General features: G+C 43.2%; 1 long non-coding RNA gene across 1 annotated transcript; it reads left to right on the top strand.

The window, feature by feature from the left end:
- Positions 1-1,695: 1,695 nt before the first annotated feature.
- On the top strand, positions 1,696-3,363 carry LOC134528795 (uncharacterized). Its single transcript, XR_010074423.1, has 3 exons — positions 1,696-1,757; positions 3,081-3,182; positions 3,282-3,363. It is a non-coding gene; the product is annotated as an uncharacterized LOC134528795 (long non-coding RNA).
- The last annotated feature ends 1,858 nt before the right edge of the window (positions 3,364-5,221 follow it).

Here is a 5,221-nt window from a genome sequence, read left to right as displayed (position 1 = left end):
CGGACTAGAGTGGGACGAAGGAAAAATCCCATACCACCAAGTGAAAAACACACTTCAAGATTTACTAGTCCAAAACGAAATAATATACGTTGCCGGACCTGAACAGAGGATATGGCTACGAGATCTATGTGACGACGGAACAGTTGAAATTGTAGATATACAGACCGACTATGGCTGTCCTTCCCTACGCAAACTCTGTTCAATGTACGAAGCTAAGCATCCAAACGACAAGTTCGAACATGTCTGTGCCTGTTCAAACTCGGAGCTAATGCAGAAATGGCACTCGCAACAGTGCGAATAATTTTTTTTTATTTTTAATATTGGCAAACCCGATTTTTTTTTAATAGTGGCACATCTGATTTTTTTTTTCTATAAATAGTTCGAAAATCGAGCTCTATCAATCAGTTTACGTTCGGACACGATGATGACGCCATTCCAGCCGGAAACAGTACCTGAGCGCTAAACCAGACTTCAACTGTGTCGAATATAGTTTCCTGGATGAAGAAGAAAATTTACGTACTTATACGGAAATCTGTTACGGTGGAGTATTGCATTTCCTAATGGCTCATTCGCCACGCAGTTACGAACCATCGCAACTACAAATAAACTGTACCGGCCCGGATACGTGCGTCGTGTTTAACCTCAGACCGACAACCGTACTTCCGTGCAGCACAGAAGAAATTCACCACAAGACTCTACACGCATCCGACTGCACGCCAGAAGACGGTACCGGTATCGTCCCCGGCACCCTGGACTGCAGTGAGCAGTCCAAACTCGTGTCTACGAGACGCAGCGACCTGTCCAAACTCGCCGCTTCGAAGCGCAGCGACCTGTCCAGACCTGAACTCAAATCTTCCAAACCCAAGACTAGGACACGTCGTCGCAGCATCAAGGAACGAGGATTGAGCTTCGATCCGTCACAGATACATTGCGATAATGCTACGGACTTTTACGAAATTGATTCTGTAAAAACCATTCGTAGCGCCCTGTGTTCTGTACTCTCTGCCTTGTTAGATGTTTTGAAGTAATAAAAAAAATAGAGTACATAATTTTAATATCGTGTTATTATTTACTTTGTCCTTTCATATAAATAAATCTATACGTAGCACAAAGTTCTCATTAAAATACCTACAAGTTAGTAAAATTTGGTTAAAAAAAATAATAAGTGTTGAAGAATTTAAAAAAATGTATTTATTATTTTTCAGTAAATTATTATTTAAATATGAAAGTGATGAAAATAACCTAATCTATAAAGTGTCTGTGTTGAAGAATTTAAAAAAATGTATTTATTATTTTTCAGTAAATTATTATTTAAATATGAAAGTGATGAAAATAACCTAATCTATAAAGTGTCATAATATATAAATTTTCAATAAGTTGGTAATTATTTCGTCTGGAGCATGGCGATTCATGTGGCGTCTCTTCCAGCTGCCAGGAGCTGAATGATTCTGATTGGCCAGTAAGTATCCCCCCCCCCCCCCCCCAAACAGGCAACATTTCTCGTCCCCCTCCTGATTTCCGTCACATTCGCTCCTCCCACTTTTCCCTCATCCCTCCCAATAATTCAAAAATAGTGCTGACCATGCTGCAGTTTTCGCGGAACCTGATTGGCTTGAGCCTGTGACCAAGGGGGGAATTTACCTATAAATTGCCGTGTGAGACGACAGGGGCTTCACTTTTGGTCTTGCCGCCGTCACCGCATGTTCCAGTTCGAGCTTCGTTGTGACTCCTTCCGTTTCTACAACTCCAGCAGCTTGGTAAGTACAACTTCACCCTAAATTTTAACTTTGAAATTTTTTCCGCAGATTTTCAACTTTGAAATTTTTTCCGTACATTTTTTCAACTTTGAAAATTTTTTCCGTACATTTCCAACTTTGTAAATTTTTTTTTTTTTCAGTAAATTTTTTCCACTTTGAGAAATTTTTTCCGTAGATTTTCAACTTTGAAATTTCTCCAGTCTCTCTTGCCTGTGTCCCCGCTGCATCCTTCACCCAGTGAGTGTAACAGCTGTAGTGAAGGTTGCTGCTGAGCCAGCTAGTACATGACACAGCACCTCCCGCGCAGCTGGTTGTAGAGGGGCAAGGACGCGGGAGAAAAAAAAAAGTCTTGCATGCGCGTTCCTTTCTCGGCTCACGAGTTTGGATGCGCAAACAAGAATTAAACGTAGTAGTAATCTTGGAATTACGTCTGACAAGAATATTATTTTGATTGTAAATGTAATCATTGCAGCGAGATTAGTTTCAGTGTACGAAATCTATTCGGGTTATTAGTTTTACAGTTGACATCTTTGAAATGACATGTACATCAGTTGAATTTGTAACGTGTAATTAGGTTCACGACTATGTATGATAAAAATAAACTACTTGTCACGTTAGTTCCGAAGCGTGTTAATTAGGATAGATTCACGTTTGTGTTTGTATGAAAAAGTGTTAGCAACCTAAATTACTTTTTTCCGTGTCGAAATTATTAGTGCCTTCAGTTGCAGTATTTTTTTATTTTGAAATAACATTTTTTCCTGGCATACATGTTTGTTATTACTCATACACGTACGACTTAGCTTGAAACAAGATGGATGACGTACGAGAGAGATAGAGGACTGGCAGGAGCTCCGTGCAGCTTGAGTTGTCGTGATGAAATGGCGGCTTGCGCGGGTGGGGGAATCGCGCGCTCTCCCTCCCTCCCTCCCTCCGGCCCCTCTCCACGCACACGGAGCGCTCGCGTCCTTACGCTGCATCTGTGACCACCAGCTGATGTAATTCCTACGCGTGTCGCATGGCGCGCCTGAATCCCCTGACGTGCTAAATGATTACACTAGTAGTTTATATTATTATTCACAGTGGCAAAAAGAAAAAATAATGAAGGTATTTCGATAAATAGAGTTTTGGTAATGTTACATTTAAAGTTTACGATTTTTTTTACAAAAGAGTTCAATTACCAATATTAATAACAGTAACTTATAATTTTTTACTGCTAAATGAAAAAAAGTATAGAAATTAGCACACGCTACCTATCCGTAGACGCATAACACGACCATTTTCATTACTTCTACAATTACTTATCATAGTATGTATGTGTTGCAGGTATTCAGTGCTTCTCCTTGCGTCGAGCTACTTTCGAGGGTGATCCGCTTGGAGAAAGCCAGTCTGCCCTCTGGAGTTCCGTACGGTTCTGCCACGTTTCCGGTCAGTACATAAAACATAAAATATTTACGTCAGTGTCTTTGCGCTGTCTTGAAAAAATCATCGAGTGCTAAACCAGGCGGTTCCTTTTCTATGTTACAGGTTCCTGTGTCCTGTACGACGTTCCAGCCCTCCTCGTTGTGCGTGCGTGCAGTACACACAGAGCCGTTCCTGTGTTCGTCTGTTGAGTTGAATTTTTTTTTTAAATTTCAACTTTTGCTTGTATACATGTACATGTATGTGTGTTAGAGTTTGTGCGCGCGAATGCCTTTATGCTTGAAATTTTATTTTTTAATTATACTTGACAAATAAAAAATTTAATTAACATGAAAATCACAAACATATAAACTTTAAGCATTCGTTACTTCAGTTTCAAAATTTAATGGTGGAAACATTTAAATAAAGTATATTACTATAATTTATCTGCTCGTGTTACAGACTCCATCAACATGAAGAGGACTTTGACTGGGGTTCCCGCGGCAGCCGGCCAGCCCTCGACATCGGGAGCCTGCCAGCCTACGACCTCGGGGACCAGCCAGCTTGTGTCATCTCAGGTATGTGCACCGTCATCAGGGAATGGGTGTGCATACTGTGGCAAGTTATTTACTGTTAGCCATAGTGCCAGACGGCATGAGCGTGCGTGCCAGGCAAATCCCGACTGTACTACCACCAGTCAATGCCATACTTGCGGCAAGATAGTTAGCCGCAAAGACAGTTTGACCCGCCACATTCGAACATGTGAGGGCACCGTCGAGCAAAGCTCAGGCTCGAGATGCCAGTTTTGCGGACAGCAGTTTCAGCATAGCCATGATGCCAGACGCCACGAAAAGAGCCAGTGCCAGTTCAATCCTGGTCGTAGTAGCTATAAATGCGTAAAGTGCCAGGGCGAATTCACACGTAAAGATAATTTACTGACACACATCAAGACGTGCAATGGCCTGGCTTCACAGGCCGCTAAGAGACGGCGTACGGACGAGTCCTCTGGCCTGCAACAGCCCGGCCCCAGCACTCGCCCGCAATACGTGGCGAGTGTGCCCGATCAGGCACAGCGAGACTTGGAGGCGCAAGCGCCTGACCAGGCTCAGGTTGACTTGGAGGCAGGCGGTTCCGGGTTTGTTGAGGCGGAGAGTGCGTTCCGCAGAAATTTGAAAACGTTAGTGGCAGTCAACAATGGTGCGACCAAAGATATTTGCACGTACCTGGGCGAAATGAAAAATAACTTCATAAATCGCATTTCCCAGGAAGTACGTGAAAATGGCCCAGTGAAGTTCAATGTATGGCTTGAATGTGATTATGCCAAGCCCGCTCCCTTCGATGAAGGTGTAGACAAGAGGGCATTCAAGACAAAGAATATACCCATCTATGAAGAGAGCGACATTGAAGAGGCAGTAACGGAATGTATTGAGAAAATATGTAGGGAGGAAGACGAATATGTCAGCAAAGGCTCGGGGTGGACTCTGTCTGCAGTGAGGAAGATTCAGCTACGTTTCAACAAGTTAGTACCACTGCGAGTCTCCTCCTACATTGATCTACCATCCACAATCAAGAACAGAAAAGCATGCATAAATCCCATGAACCTGGAAGATAACGAGTGCTTCAAGTGGGCCATACTGGCGCGGTACGTGGAGGGGGAGAATCCACGCCGAGTCGACCATCGATACCGTGAGCTGCAAGGTAAATTTGATTTTTCAGGGCTTGAGTTCCCCACCCCCCTCCACCAAATCAAAGTGTTTGAGAGGAACAACGAAGATGTGTCTGTCAACATCTACAGCATCGATGAGAACGACAAGATCGCGCCAGTGCGTGTGGGGAAGGAGGAAAAGCAACAACATTTCGACCTCCTGTTGCTAACGTCCGAAGATAAGAACTCGCACTTTTGTTACATAAAAAATTTCTCAAGACTCGTCAGGCCCCAGATCACTGCCCACGATCATAAAATACATGTGTGTAAGAGATGCTTCACGTACTATCACGATTTGCCACGAGATTCAGGACTGACAGGGCAGCAGTGTCTCGACGCGCACAAGGAATTCTGCAGCACC

Source organism: Bacillus rossius, chromosome 2 (genome assembly GCF_032445375.1).
Source record: "Bacillus rossius redtenbacheri isolate Brsri chromosome 2, Brsri_v3, whole genome shotgun sequence".
Taxonomy (NCBI): Eukaryota; Metazoa; Arthropoda; class Insecta; order Phasmatodea; family Bacillidae; genus Bacillus; species Bacillus rossius.
The sequence above is the reverse complement of the archived record's forward strand: the minus strand, read 5'-3'. Positions and strand labels throughout refer to the sequence as shown.